This window comes from Schistocerca piceifrons, chromosome 2, assembly GCF_021461385.2.
Source record: "Schistocerca piceifrons isolate TAMUIC-IGC-003096 chromosome 2, iqSchPice1.1, whole genome shotgun sequence".
NCBI classification, from domain to species: Eukaryota; Metazoa; Arthropoda; class Insecta; order Orthoptera; family Acrididae; genus Schistocerca; species Schistocerca piceifrons.
The window spans coordinates 1,096,845,298-1,096,861,952 of NC_060139.1; positions in this window are offsets into that span (position 1 = coordinate 1,096,845,298).

The window sequence follows — 16,655 nt, forward strand, 5'->3', positions numbered from 1 at the left end:
GCAGGCTAGATGTCGCCAGTTTGGGCGTTTTCTACATTAATTAAACGGGAATCCTAAAATTATCCAGCCCCCTCCAACCGAAAGTCCTCTTTGTAGACAGTACCTCGTTGGTGTCTACTCACTTAATTAATTTAATTTTATTAGTTCAATAATCAAGTTTGATGAATTGTTGATTTGTTATTCGACTGGTCGGAGTTAGGGGTCAGTTTACTCGGAATTTTCTGAGGAGTTCGAATCTGTGATCAGTATTAAAAGAATAATATTGTTTCTCCCTCTTCCTTTGTGGTAAGGACTAGTCTGGACGGGTTCTGTGGCCTCGCCAAGTGCTTGACAAAGCCACTGAGTTAAATGTGGATCTCAGATCCAAAATGCGTACAGGCCCCACCTAAAGGCAAGCTAAGGGTATGCACCATGCAGCGTCACAGGCATTTATGACTGCAGGTTACAAGGGCTGCCTGCATGATGGTGCAGATGATTTATCCACATATTGTGTGGCAAGTAGTCTTTCGATCGCAGCACCATGAGATACATACCGCACTGAAACCAAGGTTTGGCTTGTCGCATTGTGATGACATACTCTTCATATGTGTGGATTGTATTGTCACCCTCCTATTCTCATGCTGTACACTAGAGAATAGTCGTGTGTGTGTGTGTGTGTGTGTGTGTGTGTGTGTGTGTGTGTGTGTATGTGTTTGTGTGTGTGTGTGGAATAAATAGATGACGCGGTTGTCAAAATTTTGTGTATGTATGTATGAATGATTGCACACTATGTGTGCTTAAAAAATTTATATATTCTATACACACTGTCAGCATATGTACATAAGTGAGTGAATATAAGGTTTTCCTCTCTTGTGGGTGTGTGCTGTTGTTCCCCCATACGCCGTAAATATTGTATATCTTGAAAGCCATATATCAGAAACGAAATAAAAAAAAAAATTGTCTCCCTAAATCTTGCATATACACATCATCTTCTTTTTAAAAATCTTTGAAAAATATTTCCCCTGCTGTGTATATAAACCATACAGGAAACACGTAGTAGTATTAGTGTGAAAAAATTTAACTCTGCAAATTGTTCATGTAGATCGTCTTTTCACTGTCATGAAGGTGTTCAAAGTGATGACCATTGGCATTAATGCGGTGCTGCAATATTCTTACCATGGATTGAGTGGTATCCCTTATCACATCGGCACATATCGATGCACATGCTCTAACAAATCGCTCTCGTATATCTTCAGGTGTAGTTTTATAAACAAGAAAGAGTCCAAAGGCGTCAGGTCTGGTGAACGAGCCGGCCACGACACATCTCCTTTGCGTCCAATCCAACGATTTGGGAACTGCCTCTGCAACTCATTTCTAGCTATCAGCGAAAAATGTGCCGGACACACATCGTGCTGATACCACATTCTGTTCCTTGTTTCTAAAGGTATTTCTTCCAATAACAGACCTAATGTTTCTTGCAAGAATGTGGTGTACTTCCAACCATTAAGAATTCCTTCGACGAAATAGGGGCCTATAATTCTATCCTCCAGAATACCACACCATACATTCACCGGCCACGATTTCTGGTGTGCAATGTGCCGCAGCCAACATGGATTTTCAGTTGCCCAATAATGCATGTTATGCAAATTAACATTTCCATGATCCGTGAATGTCGCCTTGTCAGTAAATAAAACCAAATTAATAAATGTGTCATCACTCTGAATCTGAAGTTGAGCCCGTCGGCAGAATTCAATGCGACGAATGCAATCCGTACCAGTTAATTCTTGGTCGAGACTGATATTGTAAGGATGATATTTATGGCGATGGAGAACACGAGCAACACTACTATGGCTCACGCCAGATTCCCTTACAATTTGATGCGAACTAACACAAGGACCTCGAACCACAGTGGCAGGAGTACCTATATGCGTTTCCTCGTTAGTAACTTTCCTTTGTCGGATATTTTTCCGATGCGTTAAAGATCCAAGTGTTATCAATTTATCATACACATATTTAAATGTATGACGTGTAAGGTGAGTACGTTGAAGATATCTTTCAGCGTATAAGTCTCTAGTTCTCGCTGAATTTCGTTGGCATTCTCCGTAAATGAGAAGCATATTCACTTGTTCTTCGAAGGAATACATCATTAACATTCGCTTGTTTCGACGATACTAGTCTTACCGTTCCTATTAGTGTTGTATTGCGAAACCGTCGAATGGTGTTTACATGTCAGTGGCGCGTTACATGGATAAGCCGCATTCGGCGAATATTTTCTGTTTCCACGATATACGAGAGAGAATTGTCACAGCATGCGCTTCGATAAGTGCCGATGTGATAAGGAATACCACTCAATCAGTGATAAGAAGATTGCAGCACTGCGTTGATACCAATTGTCATCACTTCGAACACCTTCTGTAAATGGACGTTCATGCCACCTTTCTCACCTTCGTTGACATTCAAAGATCTTACTGTTACACATCATTGGATTCCTCTCGATAGCCGATATGAGAAAATAAGTACCAAACTACATAATAATCTCACTTAAAAAAAAAGTTGATCTTCATACACTACTGGCCATTAAAATTGCTACACCACGAACATGACGTGCTACACACGTGAAATTTGACCGACAGGAAGAAGATGCTGTGATATGCAAATGATTAGCTTTTCAGAGCATTCACACAAGGTTGGCGCCAGTGGCGACACGTACAACGTGCTGACATGAGGAAAGTTTCCAACCGATTTCTCATACACAAACAGTAGTTGACCGGCGTTGCCTGGTGAAACGTTCTTGTGATGCCTCGTGTAAGGAGGAGAAATGCGTACCATCACTTTTCCGACTTTGATAAAGGTCGGATTGTAGCCTATCGCGATTGCGGTTTATCGTATCGCGACGTTGCTGTTCGCGTCGGTCGAGATCCAATGACTGTTAGCAGAATATGGAATCGGTGGGTTCAGGAGGGTAATACGGAACGCCATGCTGGATACCAACGGCCTCGTATCACTAGCAGTCGATATGACAGGCACCTTATCCGTATGGCTATAACGGATCGTGCAGCCACGTCTCGATCGCTGAGTCAACAGATGGGGACGTTTGCAAGACAACAATCATCTGCACGAAGAGTTCGACGACGTTTGCAGCAGCATGGACTATCAGCTCGGAGACCACGGCTGCGGTTACCCTTGACGCTGCATCACAGACAGGAGCGCCTACGGTGGTGTACTCAACGACGAACCTGGGTGCACGAATGGCAAAACGTCATTTTTTCGGATGATCCAGGTTCTGTTTACAGCATCATGATGGTCGCATCCGTGTTTGGCGACATCGCAGTGAACGCACATTGGAAGCGTGTATCCGTCATCTCCATACTGGAGTATCACCCGGCGTGATGGTATGGGGTGCCATTGGTTACACGTCTCGGTCACCTCTTGTTCGCATTGACGGCAATTTGAACAGTGGATGTTACATTTCAGATGTGTTACGACACGTGGCTCTACCCTTCATTCGATCCCTGCCAAACCCTACATTTCTGCAGGATAATGCACGACCGCATGTTGCAGGTCCTGTACGGGCCTTTCTGGATACAGAAAATGTTCGACTGCTGCCCTGGCCAGCACATTCTCCAGATCTCCCACCAATTGAAAACGTCTGGTCAATGGTGGCCGAACAACTGGCTCGTCACAATACACCAGTCACTACTCTTGATGAACTGTGGTATCGTGTTGAAGCTGCATGGGCAGCTGTACCTGTACACGCCATCCAAGCTCTGTTTGACTCAATGCCCAGGTGTATCAGGGCCGTTATTACGGCCAGAGGTGGTTATTCTGGGTACTGATTTCTCGGGATCTATGCAGCCAAATTGAGTGAAAATGTAATCACATGTCAGTTGTAGTATAATATATTTGTCAATTGAATACCCGCTTATCATCTGCATTTCTTCTTGGTGTAGCAATTTTAATGGCCGCTAGTGTTGTCTGAAGCGACCCCACCAACGTCATTTTATGAGCCCTATTGTCCCACGCAACGCTTGTCCCACAAGCTTTTCAGCTACTATCACGCTTTAGGAGCTATTCGTGATGGCAATATTTAGTGACTCACTGTATACAAGCATTGAATTTTTTGTAGTAATGTCCAAATAATTGTTTTCTGTGTGCTTTGAATTCAGCCTGAATCGTATTCATCCCTATAGGTGAAAAATTACATATACATGAGATCTTTCAGTAAATTCGGCATCCATGGATTTTATAAGTTGCAGGCTCAACACTTACATTCTTCGACATTCGTTGAATACAATCTTTGCTATATTTTTAAACTATTGACTCCAAAGAACCTACAAAGTCTTAGTATACAGCTTTAATAAATGGACGCCAGTGTGTTAGTCTATATACTGTAACCGCTAGTGCACATTATAGATCACACGAGTTCAGACCACTCTGAATGTTTTGGATGTTTCGGGTGTATGTATCACCTGAGTGGAGCTTCACTCTACATGTCATATACTGAAACCTTATGTTTAAACAAGAACGTCAATAGGAGTGTGAGATGAATCATAGACCATCGTCATTTTCTTCTCCATATTCTCCCTCATGATGCATGGATAGTTCCACTCACACTATGAATACTACATTTTAACCAACACATTGAAAGTCTTCCTCTTCTTTAACTACCTCTAAGGCAGCGTCAGGTGCTAGGCCTACATTCAGCATTTGGTTATCACATTCTGTGTTTTGCCAATAATAGCACCCTTCTAGAACTTAGGTAAGGCTCGATGGGTTGAGGTAGGTCCTACGGTGGTACAGAATTACTGAATAACAGCAGGACTGACAAATTCGGTGCGTTCTCTGTAAAATGGTGCGCCACTTTGACATCAGCATAATTAGCTGCTTAGTGGGAGTGCCAGGTACGCACAAGTAAATGGAAATATTTGAAACACCGTTCACAATTAAGTGACAAAGATCAATAAACATTTATTTTAAAATATTGCTTTACAGATTACTTGCAATGAAACTACTTCCATCCTGATTATAAACTTTTTCTAGAGGAATACAAAATCAAATCTTGAAATAGGCGCAATCAAAGACAATTACAATAAGGCACGCCCAGATGCCATAACAGAATAACGCAATATGACGCACAGGCACAGGTAGAAGGTCAGTTAAAATTAAACTAAAATATATGTTTACATTTCCTGTAAAAACAGAGCCCCAAAAATTGCCTTTTTTCAGCCAGAAAGTTAAAATGCTTTAAAATCTTAAACCATATGACAGTAGAAAAGTCATGTAAACATTTAAAATATTTGGATACTAAGAGTGGTTTGACGTAAACGAAAATTTAATAATTTAAACTTGAAATTTTTTAAAATACAGTCTTGTTAATAAATTCCCAGTATGTCTGCTGAAGACCTTCAGCTTAAAACGTACTGCTCATAACGAATGTTTTGCAAATAATTTAAAAAGTTTAACTTAAGAACAGACAAATTCTTCAGGTTTAATAATTATTAGCAAATCAGGACGGCAAATAGCAGCTAAGTTAAATTTATTCTGATTTTATTAATCCAAATTAGACGAAAAGTCTTTGCTGGTCATCTGGGCGCATTTCGAAGTCGTACTTATAACTAACGGCAGTGCTACTCCTGTCACTGAGATTCCAGTGCGAAGACGTGTCTGGAGGCGCACCGGACAGTGGACAGCGGCAGGGCAGGGGGCAGGGGGCAGCGGCCTGGCTTTCAGCGGCCATGCGGCCGAACGCCCAGCAAGAGGAAGGGGGGGGGGGAGGCACCATATTCCGTAGCAGGACCTCTCACAACACAGCGGTACGTCGGCAATAATCAACGACTTGCATTGTTGCTGTTCATGGCAAGCCGACTCGTCTTACATTTCAGCCAGACAGCGCCCGTTCGCACACGGGTAGTTTCTACCGCTTGTCTCCGTGCTCACCAAACCCAGCCTTGGAATGTAAGGTAGCCGAATCTCTCGCCATTTGTGGAAGTTTGAACCATTATTGGCAAGGCCCTCTAACCAGCTCGGGCTTTTGACGATGTAACATGCTATCTTTCACTTGAATACATCATCCAATTCTTCTGAAATTGTAATCATCTGTGTGTCTGTATAAGTACTGCACGTCACATCTCCCGATTTCCGCCCCATTCGGATAATTCCTTCCTGATGCGTTCATTTATTTTGTACATCTTAATACCTGCAAGCCGGCGTACATCATCACCTCCTGGGCTGCAAGATGTAAATTGGGTTGGCTTATCTTAACTTTCATAAAATAATTATCGACACAGTTTCATTTGTCAACCATGTACGGGCAGATGCGACCAAACTTCAATGTTGTTGAAATTTCCAGCTGTGAGGAAGTTTTTGGCTGTAATGTAAGACATTTGACGTTGTCTTACATCACCGATATCCTCTTTTAACGTGCTGTCGTCATCCAATTCACTAGAAAGGGTTTGCTGTCTGGAGAACAGCACATTAATGGGAGATATTGTCTGCCGTGTATATGCCGTGGCACGGGAAAGTATGAGCTGCGTTTGACCGATACCAACATAAATTCCTTGGCGGCACATCCGTTGGTCTTCAGATCACAAACAAATTACTGCCGCCCTTACAGAGTTTTACAAAATATATTTATCTGTATTCCTAAAACTAAATTATACAGTCACGCCAATGTTTTAATAAATTACGTGTGATCTACACTTTTGGCTTCTTGTGCCCTAGCATTCACCTGAATTGATTTCGTAGAATCAAGGAACATCTCAATCACGATGATCCGATGGGACATGAGTCACGTTCCTCGCTACTAAATGTTGTCGACAACCACAAAATAAACTGTCCTGGAGTAACCTCAGATCGCCATAGTCTCAGGAAGAGATCCTCTGTTATTTTAAAGGCTTTAGCCCTTTCACACCCATTGTATCAATATGATAAGCATGTGTTTTATACGTACTTCATGCGCCAAAGTTTGCATGGCGTGGCAACAGTGAAGATGCTTCGGCTTTATTATTCACTGAATGAAGAAAACCCAAGAGGGCTTTTTAAAAGATAATAACTACTGACCATTTATTTACTTAGCCTTATTGCGATTCTATTGAGCTAACACAAAATATGTTGTTGTTGTTGTGGTCTTCAGTCCAGAGACTGGTTTGATGCAGCTCTCCATGCTACTTTATCCTGTGCAAGCTTCTTCATCTCCCAGTACCTACTGCAACCTACATCCTTCTGAATCTGTTTAGTGTATTCATCTCTTGGTCTCCCTCTACGATTTTTACCCTCCACGCTGCCCTCCGATACTAAATTGGTGATCCCTTGATGCCTCAGAACATGTCCTACCAACAGATCCCTTCTTCTAGTCAAGTTGTTCTACAAACTCCTCTTCTCCCCAATTCTATTCAATACCTCCTCATCAGTTATGTGATCTACCCATCTAATCTTCAGCATTCTTCTTAGCACCACATTGCGAAAGCTTCTATTTTCTTCTTGTCCAAACTATTTATCGTCCATGTTTCACTTCCATACATGGCTTATAACACTCTCGTCTGCTACTGCTATACCATAACCTTAAAGTTGGAAGCAGGTCGTGAAGTAAAACTATCTAGTTAAAGCAATTATGGTATAAAGCAACAGAGCAGTGTTACCCTCTGAGAGGAATTTTGTTATGTTGACCGCGTTGTACCTAACGGAGGTGGCTTATCGGAAATATTCGAACAGTAACAAACAATATGTTTGCCTAACTATACTGTTAAAAGACTGAGGAAAACGGTCGCCAGCCTAATTAGGCAAGAGAAAGATTAACGTTCTCGTTTCAGAAAGTAGATATGCGTAACTTTAACGGACAAACACAACCTAGATTTGGCCACACGCGAGTGCAATGCACTCTGACACCTGCATATGTTAATATTAAGGTTGGAACAAACAGCTAGAGAAGCACAAACTATTTGCAAAAATATAACAGATAACGAAACACATCATTACTTTCAGGGCTTATTCAAACTGAATAAGCTGTATAACGTTACTATTAATATTCACCGCAGAATCATTAATTGGACATAGGTTCAGTATTATTATTCAAACATTTTCCAGGCTGACATAAAATTATAAATGTAGTTCACTGAAAAATTATGAACTTATCACAGGGTAAGTCTCTATCAACTAAATAATTTTCTATTAAGAATGAAGGTTATACGGAATTCATCAACAGGTTACTTCTCGCTGTCTTTTGAATACAGAAATTAATGTTTTCATAGATAGTGGTCTTCCCATTACTTGTTACCTAGCATTAACACAATAGACAAACTGTGGATACGGTTATACTATTAATATGCACTTCCAATACACAAGAGAGACAAACACTTAGGAAACGAGTATATAACCTTCCATAAATACAATTCACGAGTTTTACTACAGTGAGACACAACGTTGACAAATTTGCAAGATACTGACCCACCTTCTGCGAGTCACAACAGGCAGCAATGTGATCATTTACTAAGCAAAACTTTATAAGCCTCAGTCTTAAGAACTTTTAATTTTGAAGTTGGCAACAACACTTTAATAAGCAGTTTTAATAGGAAAGTTATTTTCGATAAGCATCATTTACTTTAACTCACTCTCTTGCCACATTAACTTTAACTTTCTTTCTACTATGTTCAAGAGGCATTAATTAGCAAAACACTGGTCTTTAGTGTTTTTTCAGTAGGGACACTCACTTTAGTTCAAACGGAGAGGAACCTGAGAGGTGTTATGATAAGGAAAAAATTAAGGTAGGTACATAAATTCAGTTATAAGTTACCATATATTTGTGCACAATAAATCGCCCACTAAGCTGATCCTTCACTGTACATTATTATAGTATTCCTGCACAGTGATTGCCCAATGTGGTGGCAACTGCGTGTTGGTAGGCGGATTTGCAGACAGAATTGCTGGACTCTGTCCCTGCTTGGTGGCGATGATGGATACCAATTCCAGAATCGTTCCAGCCATTTATCCATCCATCCGAGGCATTGGAAAGCCTCTTTCGGAACCAGCACAATATGAAACATTTACATGGCAGTGCACAGTTTGGTAGCTCGTCCCCGACTGACTCTTGGTTCCACCTTTTCTACCTAGGACAACCACAATTTGCGCGTGCTACACAGTTCCGTTCCCGAGGGGAACCACTGCACCTTTTATATACTAAAGAGAAGTATACAACTTAATGTTATCGATTGGAACACATTTACAAATACTCAATGTCATAACTTTAAACCAAAGCAAAAGGCAGAATAAATCGGTAGAGTATTAGAGCTATGGTGTTACAGGCTACACTCCATACAAATACCTTCAGAAACGACTTCCTTACTCTTAAGTCTATACTCGATGTTAACAAATTTTTCTTTCTCAGAAACGCTTTCCTTACTATTGCCAGTCTGCATTTTACATCCTCTCTGCTTCGACCATCATGAGTTATTTTGCTCCACAAATAGCAAAACTCCTTTACTAATTTGTCTCGTTTCATAATCTAATTCCCTCAGCATCACCCCATTTATTTCGACAACATTCCATTATCCTCGTTTTGCTTTTGTTTATGCTCATCATATATCCTCCTTTCAAGACACTATCCATTCCGTTCAACTGCTTTTCCAAGTCCTTTGCTGTCTCTGACAGAATTAGAATGTCATCGGCAAACCTCGATGTTTTTATTTCTTCTCCATGGATTTTAATTACTACTCCGAATTTTTCTTTTGTTTCTTTTACTGCTTGCTCAATATACAGATTGAATAACATCGGGGATAGGCTACAACCCTGTCTCACTCCCTTCCCAACCACTGCCCTCTCATCTCCCTCGACTCTTATAAACGCCATCTGGTTTCTGTACAAATCGTAAATAGCCTTTCGCTCCTTGTATTTTCCCCTGCCACCTTCAGAATTTGAAAGAGAGTATTCCAGTCAACATTGTCAAAGGCTTTTTCTAAGTCTAAATATGCTAGAAACTTAGGTTTGCCTTTCCTTAATCTATCTTCTAAGGTAAGTCGTAGGGTCAGTATTGCGTCACGTGTACTAGTAACTCTACGGAATCCAAACTGAGCTTCCCCGAGGCAGGCTTCTACCAGTTTTTCTATTTGTCTGCAAAGAATTCTTGTTAGTATTTTGCAGCCGTGACTTATTAAACAGATAGTTCGGTAATTTTCACATCTGTCAACACCTGCTTTCTTTGGGATTGGAATTATTATATTCTTCTTGAAGTCTGAGGGTATTTCGCCTGTCTCATACATCTTGCTCACCAGATGGTAGCGTTTTGTCAGGACTGGCTCTCGCAAGGCTGTCAATAGTTCTAATGGAATGTTGTCTACTTCCGGGGCCTTGTTTCGACTTAGGTCTCTCAGTGCTCTGTCAAACTTTCACACAGTATCATATCTCCCATTTCATCTTCATCTTCATCTACATCCTCTTCTATTTCCATAAGATTGTACTCAAGTACATCACCCTTGTACAGACCCTCTATATACTCCTTCCACCTTTCTGCTTTCCCTTCTTTGCTTAGAACTGGGTTTCCATCTGTGCTCTTGATATTAATACAGGTGGTCCTCTTTTCTCCAATGGTCTATTTAATTTTCCTGTAGGCAGTATCTATCTTACCCCTAGTGAGATAAGCCTCTACATCCTTACATTTGTCCTCTAGCCACTCCTGCTTAGCCATTTTGCTCTTCCTGTCGATCTAATTTTTGAGACGTTTGTATTCCTTTTTGCCTGCTTCATTTACTGCATTTTTAATTTTCTCCTTTCATCAATTAAATTCAATATTTCTTCTGTTACCCAAGGATTTTTACTAGCCCTCGACTTTTTACCTAATTGATCCTCTGCTGCCTTCTCTGCTTCACCCCTTAAAGCTACTCATTCTTCTTCTACTGTATTTCTTTCCCCCAATCCTGTCAATTGTTCCCTTATGCTTTCCCTGAAACTCTGTACAACCTCTGGTTTAGTCAGTTTATGCAGGTCCCACCTCCTTAAGGGGATACGGAATCGGATTTTGGGTTAAAAAATCGAATTTTTTTTTATTGGCGTATTATATTCTGCCATGTTTCCTCTTTAAAATGACGTATCATACATAGCTCTACTACAATTATAACTATTTTATTTTTATATATTTGTGAGATCGGGTATTGCGCTTTAGTTATACACGTCTCTCGTGGCTGACCATGAACTTTTTGGCAGTACCTTTAAAGTGACATGAATTCAAATATCCCGGTTTCCAGCGACTATTTATACACTAGTTGCCCGAAAATGTTTCTCTCTGGTTTCCTCAAGTTACTCTTTGACTTTGTGGCGGGACTGTTTTGTAAACAGTGTGATATAAGAAAGTAGTTGTTGTTGAGTTATTTCGTATTTAGTGCTTCATTTTTCGCAGTGAAAATGCCTAGAGCTAAAGCAAAAGTATTTAAAAAGCGTGTGAACTGGCAAAAGAAAAGAAATAATGATTCATTAGCAAAGCAAAGCAGTTCATCATCATCACTGTTGGAAAATGTGAATCCACTTATTACTGATTTGCCGAACGAACTTACACCAAATGAAAACAGTGCTTCTCATAAAAAACTAAGAGATTTGGAAGAGAAATATAATTTACTTGATAGAGGGAATGAAGTTTTTGAACTCATTGATACGAATATATTGTGTGAAGCTCTTGAAAACAGTTTGTGCTGCAAAAAATGTCATGGAAACGTTTCTCTGAAAGTAGAATCCCATGTTGGCCTGGCTGCCCAGTTTAATTTAATATGCAGTGTTTGTAAATACAGCTGTAAGTTTCCAAGTTCGGTTTCAGTAACTGTAAATAATGGATACAAGAAAACTGAACTTTATAGTGTAAATATTAGGTTAGTTTATGGATTGCGAGCAATTGGTAAGGGCAAAGCAGCTGGTGATATGCTATGTGGTGTTCTAAATCTTCCAAATGCACCTTCAAAGTTTGAAGCTTACAATTATGTACTAGGATCTGCAGTTGAAGATGTAGCACAGAAGTCAATGCAGGTTGCTGTGGAAGAAGCAGTGGAAGAAAATGACGGCAGTCGTGACCTCACAGTGGCGTTTGATGGCACGTGGCAGAAAAGGGGCCACACCTCCAACAATGGTGTTGTAACAGCAACTAGTGTTGATACTGGCAAGGTTATTGATGTTGCAATAATGTCTAAATACTGTAGGTGCACAGGCAGGCTGAAAAATGAACACAGTGATGACTGTATTGCTAATTATTATGGTAGTAGTGGTGGCATGGAGGTTGCTGGGGTGAAGAAAATTTTTCATCGCTCTTCACAGTGGTATAATGTTCGCTATGTCAAATATCTGGGAGATGGTGACTCTAAAGCATTCAAAGAAGTTTTGGAAAGCAAACCATATGGGAACAGTGTAAATATAAGCAAACTTGAATGTATAGGACATGTGCAGAAGAGAATGGGTGCCAGGCTGAGAAGGTTAAAATCAGTTATGAAAGGGAAAAAACTAGATGATGGGAAAACCTTGGATGGCAGAGGAAGATTGACTGATTCCATAATAGACCACATTCAGAACTGCTATGGCCTTGCAATCAGGCAAAATACAGGCAATCTTGAAGAAATGAGGAGAGCTATATGGGCTTTATATTTCCACACCGCATCCACGGATGAGCATCCACAACATGGTTTGTGCCCCAAAGGTGAAAACAGCTGGTGTAAATACAATAGGGGACTAACAACAGGAGAGAAATACATTCACCACCACAGTCTACCATCAGCCATCATGGCAGAAATAAAGCCCATTTTCAGAGATCTGGCTGACAGAAGTCTTCTGATGAAATGTCTTCACGGAAAAACGCAGAAATCCAACGAGTGCTTGAATAGTGTGATATGGCATCGTCTCCCAAAAACAGTGTTTGTCGGAATTAATACACTACATTTTGGTGTGTATGATGCTGTGGCAACCTTCAATCTTGGAAATATAACTAAATGCCAGGTCCTTCAAAAGTTGGGTATGTGTGTTGGTTCCCGTACGGTACGTGCTATGTTCTTTTTAGATCAGCACAGACTAAGGCATGCTGATAATATAATCAAGACATTAGTGAAAAAAGCAAGACAGGTGCAGAGGGGTGCCAAAAGAAGACTTGAAGATGATTATGAAGACTGTGAAGGGGGTATTAGCTACGGATCAGGAATGTTTTAATCTTCTTTCTCCGTTTCCCGTAAGTTTACTTTTTACTTCATCTAGGAACATTATCTCAGGTACTGGTCAACCTAGAAGTCTGAAATTTTTATGACGTAGTGACATAGGTCCCTATTACATACTGAAACAACGATTTTTTAATTACTTGATTTACAAAAGACTTAGGGGTGATAGTCTAGTAAAAAGCGATGGAAAAAATTTACTTAAAAATAAATGTACAATATCTCTGTAAGAAAATACTTTGACAATAAACTGTTGTTTCAGTATTGTTGTAACATATGAATGCACATACAGTAAAATTTTTACCTCTCTGTCTCCAGTAGTTTGTGAGAAAATGTTCCCTATAGTAGGCATATATTAACATTGCGGGGATAGGTGATTCCGTATCCCCTTAAATTCCCAAATATATACAGTCTTTATCGGACTAGTTCATAATTTAAATGCTTTTCAAAATAATTTAAAATGACCGGTCTTCTTGTATATAAGGTGACAATCTTACATAAAACTACGGGAAGATAATAAACATGTCTCACGTTGGATGGAAATTGCAGCAATATCCGGAGGCAGGAGGTTCATTCTTCAGAGGTCTTCCACACTTGGCTTAAGAGTGAAAGCCCACATCTAAAAAAAGAAAACCACTCTAGCCATTACGATGACGTAGTTCATTGAGGCTAGTTGCCAGAGTACGGTTCCTGTAGTTGCTGGCAGAAGCACCGCGCTTTGACCAATAGCCTATAGGGACTGTCCCGCATATCCCTCAATCTTCAGTCTTTCAGTATCACATGGTGTAGCTCAACAAGTTCATTAGTTTCCCAGAACTTAGATTACAATCTTCTCACTACGTAAGTACTAGTGGAGGCTTTAAACCCGAAATGAGTTACTGTAGATATACGGCTATTAGACAGTCTTTTCAGAAAGAACTTCGCCTTTCTTCGAGATGAGTGAGACCGCAGTTTTTTAAAACAATGTCTGTTCGAAAGCAACCCAGTTTATTTGAGTTAAGTTACGCTGTTATTACGAGAGGAGCTATATAAGTACAGATGATCAGCTTCTATTGCCATGTAGTATGATAGCAGGATACGTATTTCTCTTTTTTAATTTGCTTACTCCGTCTTTCAGAGCGAGGCTGAGCTTTCAGATTAGATTCCCGATGATAAAGTTTATAAAACATAAAAGACTACTTTTCTAAAAAGTATACTTTTTGAAACAATTGAAGTGTGCATTAAAGCGTTTGACTAGCGTGTTACTGTATTTTATAATCCAAAAGAGTGACGTCTACCGTAATACACTATGGAGCACTTGATTTAACGAGGCTGACCTACAGAGAGTAAGGAACGGATCGGGAGAGTTGATGGAAGAAAAAGTTTTCGGAAAGGATGTGAGATGTAAAGTCGGGGCGCAGGACAGTAGACCAGGCTTGAGAAACGGAGGGAGAAAAGTGAGGGAAAAGGAGTCACGACATGAAGAAAGAGATGCATTTTGTTGACGCCTATGGAATGGATTTATCTCTGATCGGATTTTGTGATCAGGAAGGTGGAGATAGTAAACGTTTCTTTGGATTAGGATGAGCAAAGTTTGTAAGTGTAAAATATTCTTTGTTGATTTTGTCCAAAGCTTTGATAAATCGTATAAATGATGTTATCAAACACGTTAAACTGTTATAGGAGGTGTCGCCAAACGTGTTCTTCGTTTGTTTTCCTAAAACCGATCAAGAGAGCGATATAAAAATTGTCATGAGGCGGCAGTAAGAATCGAAAACGACCCAAAGACTGAGCGGTCTCGTGCACTATTCTCTAGGCTGTGAGAACAACTGACTCTGATAAGTAACCGATGGGCCGCTTGAATCTGCGCACTTTATAGCCTAATTGGCTAACTTCAATTACAACTGACTCTGAAATGACGCAATTTATCTAATTCCTTTCTTAACAATTATTTCTCAGCATAACATACCCTGCAACATCCTTACAAGCTTTACGGACTCTCTCTGACCAGCCTGTATATATAACAGAAGTTTATTCTGGAAAATAGTCCATAACTGAAACCGGCCATACAATTAAACATAAAGTATAAAACAGCTTCACCTGTTACATTATGTCATTTCTTAAATATAAGTGGAAGTTCGGGTATTAGGTGATACAAGAGCAGTAGAATACAAGGGTTAATAATAAGGAGTGAGGGGTGCCAAGTTTTCATGAACTGTAGAAAACATGAAATTTGTTCAGTGTGAGTAAGGAAAGGAGGTAAATCTATTATAGACGATACGAGAAAGAGGTGGGTGAGAGGCTGATGGATACGTATTGCAAGACCGAATATATGGGGTCGAGGTTTTGAAGATATTGGAAAACCAGGATCACTGGGATGAAAGAGGACTGGCCGCATTAAGTATTTCGAGATCTGGTATGTGGCAGATGGATGCCATCCTCATGTTCGGCCAGTTAGTAATAGGCTTTTTGTTGCATTGCAATTAGGTGCAGTGTTCATGTTGATTTGCAGTTCAGGATCAGTCCAATTTATTTAATGTGTTCGTTAACATTTGGAAATTGTGAGACAGGAGTCTTGGGAATGGAAGATGCTGGTTGTTCTAATTATTGCCGGCGTCTTGGACGTGTTGATCTTGAAGGTCGACTGCTTGCACTACGAAATAAAGAATATTGAGTGACTGGTTTTTGGGAATTGTGGAGAGTGGAATGGTTTCCTCAACGTGCAGGAAGAGGCGGGCAGTAGGGCGGTAATTGGGCATATCAGCAGTGCAGGGGATACACAGGAGTGTGATGAAAGATGTAGGAGTTTGTGTAGGATTTTGTGATTATGCACGATGGGCAGTTAGGGTTATGAGGTGCCATACAGAGGACACTGTTTACTGAGGTTGTAATACCAGTATGTCTCGCGTTTGAAAAGGAGATCTGAATGCCTTACCTGGCATAATCCCTCAAGTTATGAGACATCAAGATCGCAGATTTAGTGTTATTGAAATGGTTTGTGAACAGGTTAGTAAGGTACAGAGGCAGTTCGTTAAATAAAAACATCGGACGGAAGACACAAAGTTTGACAGGGAAAATATGGGTCTTGGTTTAAGTGTTTATCAGCAATAGCAACCCCGGGTCTTTGAAGAACCGACACATTCAGCCACCTGATTACTTTCCTACTGCGGCAATCTGGTACATATTTGACGTTGAGAATGTAAATGGCTGAACGTAAAGCTCTATTATTTCGTTTTATCAGTTTCATTGACCATACCATGATACAATTTTACACGTATGTTCAATGGCATACAGGGTGTCCCTACAAGACGGTCAATATTCAGGGCTATGACAGGAAAGATCATTAGAAACAAATAAGTTTAGTAAAAAGTGGGCTCTATAATGCATGCCTTGATAGATATGAACACTTGTTCATCTTCGCTATTGTGAAACATATCTCTTCCATTAAAGAAGTTCTCATAGACCTAGAGGCATGCAATTTAGAGCCAATGTTTACTAAAGGTGTTTGGACCGAATTACTGTTTCTGTCAT